At 42.6% G+C, this 16,765-nt stretch overlaps 1 long non-coding RNA gene across 4 annotated transcripts; it reads right to left on the bottom strand.

The window, feature by feature from the left end:
• Positions 1–8,853: 8,853 nt before the first annotated feature.
• Positions 8,854–14,219, bottom strand: LOC123180554 (uncharacterized). Of its 4 annotated transcripts, none has more exons than XR_006491115.1 (3): positions 13,605–14,219; positions 12,189–13,518; positions 8,854–10,951 (listed from the first exon to the last, which is right to left on the bottom strand). It is a non-coding gene; the product is annotated as an uncharacterized lncRNA (long non-coding RNA). The 4 variants fall into 4 exon arrangements; XR_006491114.1 differs by having other exon boundaries at positions 8,854–12,315; positions 12,550–13,518; XR_006491113.1 differs by having other exon boundaries at positions 8,854–12,884; positions 13,483–13,518.
• Positions 14,220–16,765: the final 2,546 nt, after the last annotated feature.

Genomic DNA, 16,765 nt, shown 5'->3' with positions numbered 1-16,765 from the left:
GGGGGGGGATGCGGCCATTGTACGGGCCTTCACGAAGCGTTTCCACGGCGTCATCTTTGCAAGAAGGGGGTGCAGGAATGGGGATTGGGATTCGTGGATTCGGGGGTTGCCGGCACTAGAGCTGGCGAAGCTTAAGGAGGGAGACTTAAATAGACCCAGATATTTTCATTGCAAACGGTTCCTAGAAAACAACTGTGTGTGATGTTGTAGATATTTTTTATTAGCTGTGAAAGACGAATTTGGAATAAAGTGCCAACGGATGGTGTTTTAAATGAACGAGAAATTTTGTAGTACTAATACAACTGTCATGTCAAATTTTGGAAAATTTCAGGGGTCATTTGACCTTCTAAGACATTTAAGTGATTTTCTAGCCATTTAATGACCGTAACTGAAATTTGAACTACATGTACATGCAACAGCTAACCATAACGGTTTGAAAACTCATATTTCATGTACTTGTGTGCGATTTAATTCCATGTGCAGTAAATTGGAAGGAATTTTCAAACATATTGGTCTAACGGCTATGACATAATTAAGCATGGAGTGACATGGCATTTTAATTCCAAAAAAAATCAGAAACACATGAAACCGTGGTTGATGTAATGTCATGCCACCAAGATGATGTGGTAAAAAAATTGGCATGTTTGACCAAAGTTTGGGCACACACCCCTCACAAACCGGAGCAACTCACTAGAAGGCTCGTGGTTCCGAGAGGGAACAATGCATGTTTGATGATGAACGGGAGATAGCTTCCTCTTACGGGCTTCAAAAAAATTTCTACGTCTAACGTGCACTAATACAACTGTAATGTGAAATTTTTGAAAATTCTAGGGGTCATTTGACCTTTTAAAGACATTTAAGTGATTTTCTAGCCATTTAATAACCGTAATTCAAATTTGAACTACATCTACATGCAACGCCTAACCAAAATGGTTTGAAAAATCATATTTATGTACTTCTGTGCGAGTTAATTCCATGTGCAGTAAACTAGAAGGAAGTTTCAAACATATTTGTATCACGACATGGACACATATGCATGAATACGTATGCATGGAGTGGCATGGCATTTTAATTCCAAAAAAATATCAGAAACACATGAAACCTTGGTTGATGTAATGTCATGCCACCAAGATGATGTGGTAAAGAAATTGGCATGTTTGACGAAAGTTTGGACACACACCCCTCACAAACCGGAGCAACTCGCTAGAAGGTTCGTGGTTCCGAGAGGGAACAATGCATGTTTGATGATGAACGGGAGATAGCTTCCTCTTACGGGCTTCAAAAAAATTTCTACGTCTAACGTGCACTAATACAACTGTAATGTGAAATTTTTGAAAATTCTAGGGGTCATTTGACCTTTTAAAGACATTTAAGTGATTTTCTAGCCATGTAATAACTGTAATTCAAATTTGAACTACATCTACATGCAACGCCTAACCAAAATGGTTTGAAAAATCATATTTGTGTATTTCTGTACGAGTTAATTCCATGTGCAGTAAACTAGAAGGAAGTTTCAAACATATTTGTATCACGACATGGACACATATGCATGAATACGTATGCATGGAGTGGCATGGCATTTTAATTCCAAAAAAATATCAGAAACGCATGAAACCTTGGTTGATGTAATGTCATGCCACCAAGATGATGTGGTAAAGAAATTGGCATGTTTGACGAAAGTTTGGACACACACCCCTCACAAACCGGAGCAACTCGCTAGAAGGTTCATGGTTCCGAGAGGGAACAATACATGTTTGATGACGAACGAGAGATAGCTTCCTCTTACGGCCTTCAAATTTTTTCTACGTCTAACGTGCACTACTACTGTAATGTGAAATTTTGGAAAATTCTAGGGGTCATTTGACCTTTTAAAGACATTTAAGTGATTTTCTAACCATTTAATGACTGTAATTCAACTTTGAACTACATTTACATGCAACGCCTAACCAAAACGGTTTGAAAAATCATATCTGTGTACTTGTGTGCGAGTTAATTCCATGTGCAGTAAATTAGAAGGAATTTTCAAACATATTGGTCTCACGACATGGACACATGCATATGTATGCATGGAGTGACATGGCATTTTAATTCAAAAAAAATAGAAAAATGATCAGAAACACATGAAACCTTGGTTGATGCAATGTCATGCCACCAAGATGATGTGGTAAAAAAATTGGCATGTTTGACGAACGTTTGGACACACACCCCTCACAAACCGGAGCAACTCGTTAGAAGGTTCGTGGTTTCGAGAGGGAACAATGCATGTTTGATGACGAACGGGAGATAGCTTCCTCTTACGGCCTTCAAATTTTTTCCTACGTTTAACGTGCACTAATACAACTGTGATGTGAAAATTTGTTAAATTTCAGGGGTCATTTGACTTTTTAAAGACATTTAAGTGATTTTCTAACCATTTAATGACCGTAATTCAAATTTGAACTACATCTACATGCAACGCCTAACCATAACGGTTTGAAAAAACATATTTGTGTGTACTTGTGTGCGAGTTAATTCCATGTGCAGTAAATTAGAAGGAATTTTCAAACATATTGGTGTCAAGGCATGGGCACATGCATGGAGTGCATGCCATGGCATTTTATTTCCAAAAAAATAGAAAATGATCAGAAAAACATGAAACCTTGCTTGATTTAATGTCATGCCACCAAGATAATGTAGTAAATAAATTGGCATGTTTGACGAATGTTTGGACACACACCGCTCACAAACCGGAGCAACTCGCTAGAAGGTTCGTGGTTCCGAGAGGGAACAATGCATGTTTGATGAAGAACGGGAGATAGCTTCCTCTTACGGCCTTCAAACTTTTTCCTACGTTTAACGTGCAATTGTCATGTGAAAATTTGGTAAATTTCAGGGGTCATTTGACCTTTTAAAGACATTTAAGTGACTTTCTAACCATTTAATAACCGTAATTCAAATTTGAACTACATCTACATGCAACGTCTAACCAAAACAGTTTGAAAAATCATATTTTTGTGTACTTGTGTGCGAGTTAATTCCATCTGCAGTAAATTAGAAGGAATTTTCAAACATATTGGTGTCAAGGCATAGGCACATGCATGGAGTGCGTGCCATGGCATTTTAATTCCAAAAAATTAAAAAACGATCAGAAAAACATGAAACCTTGCTTTATTTAATGTCATGCCACCAAGATGATGTGGTAAAAACATTAGCCTGTTTGACGAAAGTTTGGACACACACCCCTCACAAACCGGAGCAACTCACTAGAAGGTTCGTGGTTCCGAGAGGGAACAATGCATGTTTGCTGATGGATGGGAGATAGCTTCCTCTTACAGCCTTCAATTTTTTTCCTACATTTAACGTGCACTAATACAACTGTCATGTGAAAATTTGGAAATTTTCAGGGGTCATTTGACCTTTTAAAGACATTTAAGTGATTTTCTACCATTTAATGACCATAATTCAAATTTGAACTACATCTACATGCAACGCCTAACCAAAACGGTTTAAAAATCATATTTTTGTGTACTTGTGTGCGAATTAAAAAAATCATCAGACAATGTAAATATCTGGTGTTCAAAAAAGAAAATGAAAAGATCTGGCAAGACAACCGGCCCCCACACGATTGGCACTCTATCGCGCGGCTCGAGGTTTGGTAGGTAATTGGCGGGGATCATTAATCAGACACGGTTCTGTATTGGAAACCGTCAGCTATTATGTTCACACACGGATTTGCTGCGGGAATTGTGTGTAATTCAAACTATAGTACTCGTAAATTCCGGCGACCGGCGTGCGTACTGTCCCCGTTGATCTAGATTCCGGCCGTCAATAAATACTACCTTGGTCACGTCGTCCAGCCTGCATTCTCATCTACATCCCCCCTCACTCGCCCTCTCTCTCTCAAATCTCTGCCATGGCGCCGCCGGTCTGCCCACGCGCCGACGAGGAGTCGCCACCCCCCGAGGACGCTCACTCGATTAGCAGCGACGAGGACCCCTACGCGCCGCCTGACGAGGTTGCGCCGGACCCCCCAACTTTGGATTGGTTTTGGGGTCAGTACAATCTTTGTTTGTGGAAGTCGCTGCCGCCAGCTGAGAAAGCCAGGCAAGTGGCTTTCAAGAAGGAGATGGCAGAGGAGGAAGCTAGGTACCAGGCGACCTGTGAAGCCTGTGATGCCGCCTGGAAAAAGGAGGCGGCGGAGCTTTGGGGGCGGGCGCGTCTTCGTGCCGAGGAGGTGTACGAAGACAGGTACTTCGCGAGGAAGGTCATAGGCGTTGGGCACCTCGTCGCTGCGTGGAGGTGGGCCGATAAGCTCCAACGTGCCACCGACGAGGAGCTCCGGTGGGCGCCCAACAAAATGGCAAGATCGGCCGCGTGCATCCGCCAGCAAGAGGCAGATCGGTACGTCAAGCGTTGCGAGGCGGAGGAGTCGGAGTACTGCCTCCGCACTGGGAAGACGCCGCGCACCAGGGAGCTGCTGGGGAGGGCCTGCCGGAATACTTGCCCCAGGAGGGATTATTAGTTTTAGTATTGTTTGTTTTCAATTTTATGCATTGTACCTAGTAGTTAAGTATCATCACATATATGTGATGATATTATATATATATATATTCTGTGATGATCTAATGAATAATTAATATATATAATTATGAATTCCATTTTCCATCTATTTTTGTATACTAATTTGAATCTAGCTGTTATCATCCATATATACAGAATGGAAAGCGTATATACACACATTGAAACAGAACATATAAGAATGGAAAACAAAGTACACACCTTGAAACAGAGCAATACTATGATTGCTGTGAATACATACCTATCCACGTCGAAACTTTTCAAAATAAAACGCGTCCATGAGACCATGACCACCAGCCCTTGCCTAGGGTAACTCTTGGCTCTGTCTGAACTCGTGCAGACGTTCGTCCAAGCGGTCGACACGCTCGTGGTACATCTGGAGCGCGATCTCGAGCTCCAAGTTGGCTATTTCATCGGAGATCATCAGCTCGAGGATGCGACGGCCATGTTCCTCTACTGCGCCTAGGTGGACACCTGGGCCAAGGAGGCGGTTGAGCCTATGGACCAGCGCGTTGGCATCCAGCGGGCCGCACACAAGGCGAACGGCGGCACCCATGTGAACGACGCGACGGGCGTCCGGTGCAAGTACGGCGCGGCCGGCCTCTGGTGCAAGTACGGCGCTGAGGGCCTCTGCCCACTCCTGGCGAGGAATGGGGGTACTGACGGGACGTGTACCCAGCTACGACACCGTGTCAACAGCAGGCAAGCGCCGATGGATCCGCTCTTGCTGTGCGGCGCGTCGCGCCTCTCGCTCTGCGGCGCTCCAATGGTCTCGCCGTGCGGTGAGCCGCAGCCTATCGGCGCGGACGCGCCTAGCTTGCTGCGGCGCGCCATCGATCATGTTGTGCGGCGAGCTGCAGCCTGTCGGTGCTGACATGCCTATCTTGATCCGCGGCGCTCAAGCGCCATGCGCCGAAGGTCTGCTCAACCCTGGCGATGACGCGCATCACGGCATCGTCCATCGCGTTGCCGGGGAGCGCCTCGGCCTCGACGGGCCGTGGCGCCTGCTCGTTTTCCTCGTCAACGAGGTTGATGGCAGAGGCGGCGCTTTGGTGGGTTGGCATGCTTGGAAAAGGTGGATGTGCTACGGGTTGCGCTTGTCGCCTCCGTGCGTCACGCGCCGCCTATGCGCAATAGAGCAGGGTGGCGGGAAACATGTGAGGAAATGGCGGGAAACGGTGGCGTGTTCATAAAACGCCATCAATTAATGGAAACTTAGCATAGAAGGAACATCGAGCTAGCACAAGAAGTAGATGATGATCAGATGAACACGGACCACACTAGGGAACCGGTCGGTGATGAATTCATCAATCCCAAACGGTTGAATACTAGCAAGCGTTTGCCCACAACACACACGGCCTATTCCATCACAAACAGGTTGGATGGATCAACTGTATGCCACGTATCGCACATTGTCAAAAAGTAATGCGGTAGACCTTCTTTAACATGTGTTAAAAATAAAAAAAATAAAAAACAAGGACCTCGAGGTTAAATTAGCTGAGGGAATGGGTCATTTCGGTCATTTGACCGAAATGATCCATCCTATCAGTTAATTTAACATCAACACAACTTCCCATCCAGTCACCCATCTGATGGCTGCTCCAGCCTGAGCACACTTAACTTGATAGTTTTCTTACATGAGCTACTGGTGGAACAGCTAGTACTTGCTGGTAGGAATGCCTCTTCGCATCCTTATGGCGTATCCAGATGACCGGCCATCCCACAACGGCCAATAGATGTTCTGTAGACAGAGCATATCACATACGTCATATTAGAAGCAATCGTCTGCGTTATTATCGGTCTTCGCAAACATTTCTGATTACAGACTTGTTTGCCGCGTATCACACACATCTTGTTATATTGAACCGTTTATGTTCTCTTGCCTAATCACAAACAGTTCATCCGAGTGAACCGTATGCTGTACATTGCACACACCTTGATCGGGTTGACCGTTTCTTTTGTGTTGCCTAATCACAAACAGTTCATCCGAGTGAAACGTATGCTATACATCGCACACCCCTTCATCTGGCTGCCCATTTCTTTTGTTCCTCCTCATCGCAAATAGTTAATTGAGCTGAATCATATGCCCTGCATCGCACACGCAACTAAAATCTGAACCGTGTTTGATGCATCCTCCATCGCAAATGTTTTGCACCTTTTTTGACGGTTTTTTATACCACCGTTTGCGATTATGGCATCGCACACAGTTTCGTCGAAGGGTCTCTGATCATAATGTCGCGTTAGCAGCATCCTGCAGTAGTGTACCAACCTCCTCCCTAGGGGCATGCGAGTAATACTTTGCTTTGAGGGCTAATAAACTTCCGCAATAAGTATATGAGTTGTTTATGACTAATGTGAGTTCATGGACAATTACGCATTCCTACCTTTTCGCAATTTGCTAGCCTCTTTGGTACTGTGCATTACCCTTTCTCACCTTGAGAGTCGGTGCAAACTTCTTCGATACCGTGCATTGCCCTTTCTCACCTCGGTAGTTGGTGCAAACTTCGTTGTTGTATCGAAACCCCATGATATGATATACTCTATCACACATAAGCCTCCTTATATCTTCCTCAAAACAGCCACCATACCTACCTATCATGGCATTTCCATAGCCATTCCGAGATATATTGCCATGCCACTTCCACCATTCCGTCTTATGAAATGTGTGTTCATCATCATATTGCTTTGCATGATCATATAGAGCTGACATGATATTTGTGGCAAAGCCACCGTTTATCATTGTTATACATCTTACGCTAGATCATTGCACGTCCTGGTACACTGCTAGAGGCATTCATATAGAGTCATATTGTTTCAGTTCATCGAGTTGTAAGTAAATAAAAGTGTGATGATCATCATTATTAGAGCATTATCCCAGTGAGGAAAGGATGATGGAGACAATGACTCCCCCACAAGTCAGGATGGGACTCCGGACGAAAAAAAGGAGGCCAAAAGGGCCCAACAACAAAAAAATGATGAGAGGAAAAGAGAGAAGGGGCAATGTTACTATCCTTTTACCACACTTGTGCTTCAGAGTACCACACTTGTGCTTCAGAGTAGCACCATGTTCTTCATATAGAGAATCTCCTGAGTTATCACTTTCATATAATAGTGGTAATTTTTCATTATAGAACTTGGCTTGTATATTCCGATGATGGGCTTCCTCAAATGCCTGAGGTTTTCATGAGAAAGCAAGTACCCACTTAGTTTCAGTTGAGCTTTCATACACTTCTCTAGTGCGTCCGTTGCATGGCAATCCCTACTCCTCGCATTGATATCGATTGATGGGTCTCTCCATTGCCCATTGATCCACCGAGTTGATGTGATACTTTCTTCCTTTTTGACATCTCCTATATATCTTTATCACCGCATTCTTTTACACCTATAATGCTAATGTCCATGTCTCACGCTCATGTATTGAGTGGGGTTGAAAATGCTGAAGCACATTAAAAAGTATGATACAATTGCATGGTTTAACATTTGGGTGCTCATGATTTATACTTACTAGTTGACCAGTTGCGCCAAATGGCGCAGAGACCCGCTAAAGCCATGTTGTCGATGAAAATAGTTTCATTTTGCAAGGACATATTCGATATTAAAAATATGTTTATCACGATGAGAAATTTGAGTTTTAGAAAAAAAATCATATTTCTATAACATGCATAGATGAGCTAAGGAAGCATTCTTTTTAGTTAAAATTATGTTTATCACGATCAGAAATCTGAGCTTGAAAAAAAAACATTTGTATAATATCTATAGACCAGTTAAGGATGTATTTTTTAGCAGTGTTTGCAATAAACTTTTATTTTTCATGTGCCCCAAAGAAAAACCTCTCTGTGTTGTGCATATGGAGGCACAGGTATGTGAAAGGTACATATGCTACCTAGCCCGGTCCAGGAACAATTTGTGTGGACCGTTCGGAGTCACGCCTACATACACAGTGCCTACTTATCCCCTTTTCTTCCTGGGTTCCTCATTTGGGCGAGAGAAGCATACTCAACTGATGAGATTTCTCCTTTCCTATTATTTCTGATTTCTCTGCATACACAAATGACCCATTACACCAAACAGCACAATGTCCATTTCAAACACGAAGTGTTATCAAAATTAAATTAGCTTCTAGCACGGAGGAACATTCCAGACTTGTAACAGCGGATGCAACCACTTTACCAATTCAAACTCTTTAGCAACCATTTATGATTATGATGTCTAATGGCACAAGGTGTCAATTTAGACTAAAGAGTTATTTGAAATGTGTTTCATTTGCCCTTTACAAACTGCTAGATACAATTTCACTACACAAAAGAATTTTCAAGCTCGATTAAAATGGTATTTTCATGCATACAAACCATAACTAAACAACGTGAATGTAAATATATATGACTGAGTCATACTTCCTAATACAAAAGCAAGCAACGGACTGGTAATAAGTAGGCCTGTTTTAGAGAGATTGTGGTAAATTACAGTTCATTATTACACGCAAAATGTTTTTGCGTCGGACCAGAACACTCATCTATCTTTGTCTTCATATCCTTTTCTTCTCAGAGCTGGAGTGTGATGCCTTGCTCCTACTCATCTACCTACAATTTTTGAACAATCTAAATTAGTTATTCATTCAATGGGAAATCTGAAGTGGGGATTACTTCGCCAATATCGTTAGCAAGTGTATGAGGGAAAAGAAAGAATGTAACTTCCAAAAGCGAAGGTAAGAATGAAGTACGTAGTAGTGTAGCTGGGAAAGTAGGAACATGAGCTGAGACATGTTTCAGAAAAAATGGTTGAGGTTCCCTGATCCTTTTGACATGAGCTGCGATTATTTTGTCAGGGACACATGGCTGTATATAACTTTCACAAGCAACATCCCCTATGTGACAACCTACCTTCGATCACAAAGCTATATAATCTATATAATGGAGAAAAATGGAGCTTTCGATAACCTGCATACCTATTTCCTAAAGCAAAGCTAGGAATGAAGTACACAGTATTGTAACTGAGAAAGTAGGAAAATCAAATCATATACTCTGAAACATATTGCAGAAAGAGAAGCGTGAAGCACACTTCCTTGAAATTTGAACACAAGCGAACATTCATTTTTGTTGAGCCTGCTATTTATTTATGGGGAAGCATGGATAAGTAAAGATAGAAATTTAGAAAATGTATGCAAATTCACATATATTTTTCTAAAATCCCATGGAAATATGTCTATCAGGACAGTGTATTTCAAAAAAGCAAGTCAGGTAGCAAATACTTTGGATAAAACCTCTATAGATAGTAGAGAACAACTTCCAACGATTCAACTGTACAGACTAAAAAGCTCGCCAGGAAATGAGAAGAGCCAAATACACTAAGTTACAGAAGAAGCACCTGAAATACAATAGTGGCACAGTTAGTATGGCAAGAAACCTGCATATATTTGAGTGCAATTTACATCCTCTAGGCCATCGTTCTCACGCACTTTTTCCTAGTAAGTAGAAAGCATATACAGAGTATGAAAAGGGGATACAGATCACACAACAAATAGTAGTTTCAGAGCTTTAGAAGGCTGTCCCATTTTCCACAGTATGCTTTCAGCTATGCAGAACCGGACGTTGTACTACTTATTTCAGAGTCAAGACATATTTCAATCTGTAAAAGAAACCTGACATGAATCATCTGCTACTCTAGAAATTTGATTTATCACGGCTAACCAACATGGAACGATCATCTGACTTTCTGGTTATACTAACGTGTAAATATTTGGCAGGAATAGACTATAGTGTCAACCATAAAGTATTATTTGCAAAAGCAAGGAAGGTTGCTGTATCTAGATAAACTACTCTTTTCAAGTTGACTGCCAAATTTTTATTAGAAAGTGGATGCCTAATAATAGCGCATCTCGGGGAATCACAGTGAGAATGAAAGGCCTGTAGAAATGCAAAACGGCAAGATAAAATTCAGACATTGGCATAGAGAGAAACTAATAGGAAAACATGCACCATCAATCACTCGCCATAAGGTCAGCAGCTGGACAATAGCTGAGCTGCAGTAGATGGTTACCAAATAATGAATAGAAGGAAAATCACTACAAAAATAACCATGAGAGCACCAAACTATCTACAAACATGAAGGCCCTTGCTTGGATTAAACAGGATGAGTATGCCATGATAATCAAAAGAACAAAAAGATGGATTAAAATTTATAGAGCAATGCTAGGAAGATATTGTCTTGAAGAATGGAAAGTAAGAAAACAATAAAGCAAGCAACGAACCTGCAAAAATATCCTCCAAGTTTTGCGTGAAAATCGATCAAATATATTCTTGATCGCATATTTGTCTCTGTCGAGGTACTCTACAGGAAGGTTCTCCAAAAAACAGAGTAAAGTTGTTTTTTCTTTTTTGAGAGTTTGATAGCAAACCTGCAATGCATCAAAAAGGGATTAGAGTTGATAAGAAAATAAATCTCTGCTACTTTATAGTCAAAGAACATGGTTCCATCGACAAAAATACAAAAACATTGAAATTTGACGGTGTAAGGAACCTGCAGTGATATACTGAGCCATAAACTACTTTGCAATGATATACTGAACCATAAACCTGAAGCTCTACATGCTTTCAAATTATGTAATGAACAGGCCAAGACTCTGCACCTACCATCATCACAACTGTGGACATACGATGTGCTATGTATTTTCAGATCTCTCATTCAAATAGTTTGTAGCACTGGCAGACATACAAAGGCTGACCCATGTTATTTCAGTCTTACGACTTTTACTTTAGCAGAACACTCATTTGGTCAATCTTGGTAGAAGAGCACCAAAACAATTTTAGGCGCATCCATTAAGAAAATAATAACAATAGCAGCACAGTTAGGCATATAGATTGGTTAGTAAAACATATCTTCTTTGGATTATTCTACCAGGATAGATAATAAAACTTCACCTCTCAGGTCCTTTTTCAGCATCATGCCAATATATACTTCAAAACAGCATGTCAAAATTTAGAAAATCCGTTGAGATAAAACATGTGATTGATCAGTGTGAGCCACATTGCTTCTATTTTTGAAACACACTACTTGGACAGTTGTAAACATTGGTAATACACTACTAAGATAAAACTTGATAACATAGGCTTAGTGACTGTACAGTAAAATGTGTATATCTTATGGCTCAGGGGTGTGATAAATTACACTTCAGCATTTGAATAATAGTTTCGAAAATAATAGAAACTTCCCCACTTTGACGTTCCTCAACACAAGGAGCTTGTAACAAATCTGGACCACTCCAGCCGTATACACATTAGTCCATGGCAAACATCTTAACTGAAGAATAATCTTATGATCTAATATCTTTAGAAATAGCTGAAACTTATTTCTTCTGAGACGGTTACTACAGGTATGAAATCACTCCAGCTATTAGTACGTATGAAACTTCTCTTTAGTGTTTCCATTCTGCCTGTCTGCACACTTCAATTATTTTTTGCAAGAACAAACCAGACTAAGAAAGCATTAGTGTGTTGCATCTTACTCGAGTTACCGGAAGATGAGAGAATGCTTGCCGATAAAAAGGGGAGCAAGGATATAATAACCTTTAAACATCCAAGGAAGTAACGTGGAATCCACCCAGCAAGAAAAACAGAGGCCATGGAAAGTCTCACCTCAGCATTCCAAGACCTGACTTGCCCTTTGGATACAGATCACGAGAGTAACCAGAGACAATCAATTTTACACGTGCCTCATGTCAAGTATTCTGAGCCAGTAGAGACCTCTGTCTATCTGTTAGGGCTGCCAAAACAGTACAAATACAATTAATTCAGTATTATAGGAAATATAGCAATACAGCTGGGTAGCAAGATCCTCAGGAGAGATGTGTAAACTAAACACAAACAAAATCACAGACCATCAAAAACAACTGGACACACATATAAACATTTCAAGGAAAAATGCTTAAACCCGCAACTCAACATCAAGATGATCAAAAGAAACAAACAAATAACAGGACCATGTGTGATTGCTTACCTAATTAGACATCTATATAAAACAGAACGGCATAGATAACCTCCTCACAGAACCATGGATGCCTATGCAACCATGGAGGCATCCATACTAAACAGCAACTGAAAACATTTTTACATAATAGTCACTGTCAAACAATCAGTCCAGAATCTCAGGAAATACCAGGAAATAAAGTACATCTTAGATATGTCTATAGAAGATCAGAGCAGAGGAGAATATAATGAGCATTCGGTGCTTGTTCATCTGCGACCTCACACATGCACAAATGTGCCGACAAAGCACAACATGCTGCCATGGATTCCAAAATAGGTATAATGACGGAGACAAGAGTGCACATCCTGTTCAAACGGAACCACAAAAATAAGCAACATAATAGAAGTAGTAAACAACACCCAGGAATATCCCTATTTTAGAAAGAACAAGGTTACTCAACTTTCTAATATTCCTAAACAAAATCAAGACACAGAATCGACCTTTCTAGTTCAAGTATATATATTGATTACAGATCTGAACTTCTAGCTAGCATGCACCTGACGAGCCAGATATAGCAACGATGAGCATCAATATATACGCATATATATTCCCTAAATCCAGGGGCAGTAAAATGAGAACACTCATTCCGTTACCCATTTCTAACCTTTACACTATCCCTCTTCCAAAGAAAGGAGGCTAGCTAAATGATATCATACTCTCTGATGAGAGTGATATTAATTAAACAAAGTACTAATGTCAGGTTGCTTGATTAGTTGAAGGAACACTTCATACAACAACATAAAGAAATAGCAGGCACGTATGTGACTCCTCTTTGCTGGTTACGATTAACCAAATATACCAAACCAGTTGCAGCACGAGAATGACAGCAAACTTGACACAACTGCATTCTCTGTACATCATATATAAGAACGAGGTGAAGCACCAAAAGAGGTTATTAATTACCATTAGAGCCATTGGAAGAAGACCACTTTCGAATCTCTGCACACGTCAAGTTTATAAATCCAAATATTAGCAAAGTAAAATATGAGTGAGGAAGGAAGTGAGGGAGAGAAAGAGTGGAGCACCTAGTTCGCCGCTGGCCTGCATCGCTCAAGTCGCCTCCAACAGGCACGTGTTGTCCTCCTTATACTCCAGATGCATGAGGCAGCCATTGAAGGAGAGATGAGCTCCTGCTTCCTCTCGCCTTCCCACCGCCTGTTCACCTCGAGCTCCTAGCCTGGTGGGGGGGGGGGGGGGGGGGTGGAGGCAGAGGTGGCACCTCATGGCGCAGAGGAGGCGACGACGCGGTGGCGCAACAATTCGACCTGCCGGCCGCCGGCAGGTGCGCGAGGCCTCGCCCTGCCCCTTCCCACCCGCTAGGATCGCTCACCCAGCTCCTTCCCCGCTGTTGCTTGCCTTCCTCGCCGGCTTCCTCCTTCCCCTACAGCCCCATCCGCACCGCGAAGACCCCGCCGCCGCTGCTCTCCCACGACGATGACCTAGGCAAGCAGAGGAGAAGGCCGGCGGTGGATCGACGACAACGTGGTAGAGGAGAGGAGGAGGCGAGTGGAGAGAAGGCCGGCGGCTGCGGGTGAGGAGAGGATGAGGGAGAGAGGGAGGGGTGCGGCGGCTGGTGGGATGGAGGGGAAGGAGAAAGGGCGCTAGGGTTAGGCGGGTGGGGTGGGAGTGGGGCGACGATTGGGTGCGGAGCGCGCCGATCTCATTGGGCAAAACTTAGTGCACGCGGAAACAGCCAACCCAGTCAACGAGCGCCGGACGTGAGCCCACTTGTCATTGGACAACTAAAACAACTGCGAGTTGAAAATTAGGTTTGACTGTGAAGTGAAGATCTGACGGTCCAGACACACCAGAAAACAGATCGGACGGCCAACGAAGGCTGAATCGGGGGAGGCTCCTGGGAGCGAGTTGCCCAGCCTCATTATTTGTTTAAATGCGGTGAAGGCGGAGACATGCCATGCTTACATAATTCAATGAGTAGGGATAACATTCATTGAGCATCGTATATTTTGAAACGGTAATTATTATGTTCTTATAGTCATGGATATTATTATGTTGATATCAATTACTTCATCGTTTCTTAATATTTATGTCGTAGAAGAGATTACATGATAAACATGCTAGGTAGAATTCAACATCAAAAAAATTGTTTTTGGCATTTACCTACTCGAGGACGAGCAGGAATTAAGCTTGGGGATGCTGATACAACGTATCTATAATTTTTTATTGTTTCATGCTATTATATTATCAGTTTTAGATACTTTATATGCAATTTTATATCATTTTTAGGAACTAACCTATTAACTCAGTGCCTAGTGTCAGTTCCTGTTTTCTGTATTTTTTTGGTTTTTTAGGAAATCAATTCCAAACAAAGTCCAAACACGATAAAACTTTGCGATGATTTCTTCTGGACCAGAAGGGACCCTAGGATCCTCGGAAGGAGACTAGGGGAGTTACGATAGAGCCACAAGCTCACCAGGAACGCCCCCAGGGGGCACCCCGTGAGCTTGTGGGACCCACGGAGCTCTGATTGAACTAATTCTAACTCCATAAATTCCCATAAATCCTGAAACCAACATAGAGCCATCCAAAACACTTTTTCCGCCGCCGCAAGCTCCTGTTCTTCCACGATCCCATCTAGAGGCCTTTTTCGGTACTCTGCCGGAGGGGGGATCAATCACAGAGGGCTTCCACATCAACCTTGCTTCCCTTCAATGATGTGTGAGTAGTTTACCACAGGCCTACGGGTCCATAGCTAGTAGCTAGATGGCTTATTCTCTCTCTTTGATCTTCAATACAAAGTTCTCCATGATCTCCATGGAGTTCTATCTGATGTAATCTTCTTTTGCGGTGTGTTTGTTGCGATCCGGTGAATTGTGGGTTTATGATCAGATTATTCATTGAAAGTAATTGAGTCTTTACTGTACTTTATTGTGCATGATTGTTATAGCTTTGTATTTCTCTCTGATCTATCTGTTTGGTTTGGCCAACTAGAATGATTTTTCTTCAGTGGGAGAGGTGCTTTGTAATGGGTTCAATCTTGCAGTGTCCTCACCTCGTGACAGAAGGGGTAGCGAGGCACGTATTTGTAATGTTGCCATTAAGGGTAAAACGACGGGGTTTATTCATATTGCTTGAGTCTGTTCTGTCTTACACTATGTAGAATCGTTTTGGTCTACTTGTCACGAGTGAAATGCCTATATACATGATCATTGCCATGAATAACATCATAACTACATGTTTTTCTATCAATTGCCCAACGGTAATTTGTTTACCCACCGCATGCTATGTTTCAAGAGAGAAGCTCCTATTGAAAACTATGGCCCCCGGGTCTACATTTCTCAGATTACAAAAACCAAAAATACCTTGCTGCAATTTATTTACTTTTTTTGTTTTGCAGTTATACATCTACCACTACCAGATTTAATCCTTGCAAGTAACGAGTTCAAGGGGATTGACAACCCTCTTGCCCGCGTTGGGTGCAAGTATTTGCTCTTATGTGTGCGGGTGTTGTTCACTAGGCTTGGTGTGATTCTCCTATTGGTTCGATAACCTTGGTTCTCACTGGGGGAATACTTATCAGCTACTATATTGCTTCATCCTTCCTCCTCGAGGAAAAACCCAGCGCATCTCACAAGTAGCAGTAGGCATGGCAAAGTTTAACATAAAAATGTTTAGGACATCTCCAACGCCGACCCTCAAACCGCCCACGTCCGTCCGGGTCGCGTTGTTCGGACCGTAGAAGCCATCCAACACGGGCATGTATCGGTCCGCCGAGCGGTCCGGGCGTGTTTTCTGCCGCAAATTGGAGACAACGTGGGGGGAGTTTTGTGGGAGTCCAAACAGCAGACACGTAGGACTCCGACACCCCCGGCCCACCCAATTCCCCCTCCCGGTCTCATTTCCTTCCACTCCACCCCTTCCTCGCCTTACTTTGCATCTGCACCCTCCACCTCCGTCGCCGCTATTGTACATCTCCAGCCGCCACAGAGGCATTGCCAGACGTCCGCAACCAGCACCGACGCATCCGCTCACCTCTAAAACGGTGGTGTCCACCCTGGAGCCATTTGTACCCAAGTACACTCCGTCCCCCTGCAGGCGACCTCCATGGCGGACACCACGCTCGGCAGGTGTTCGGTCAAACACCATTGAGCTTATTTTCGAACGCTATGTCATTTTTTAGAGTAAGAAGGATGGCGAGCTACTCAAGCATGGAGAATGAGTTGTG

Source organism: Triticum aestivum, chromosome 1D (genome assembly GCF_018294505.1).
Source record: "Triticum aestivum cultivar Chinese Spring chromosome 1D, IWGSC CS RefSeq v2.1, whole genome shotgun sequence".
In the NCBI taxonomy this organism is placed as follows: domain Eukaryota; kingdom Viridiplantae; phylum Streptophyta; class Magnoliopsida; order Poales; family Poaceae; genus Triticum; species Triticum aestivum.
The sequence above is the reverse complement of the archived record's forward strand: the minus strand, read 5'-3'. Positions and strand labels throughout refer to the sequence as shown.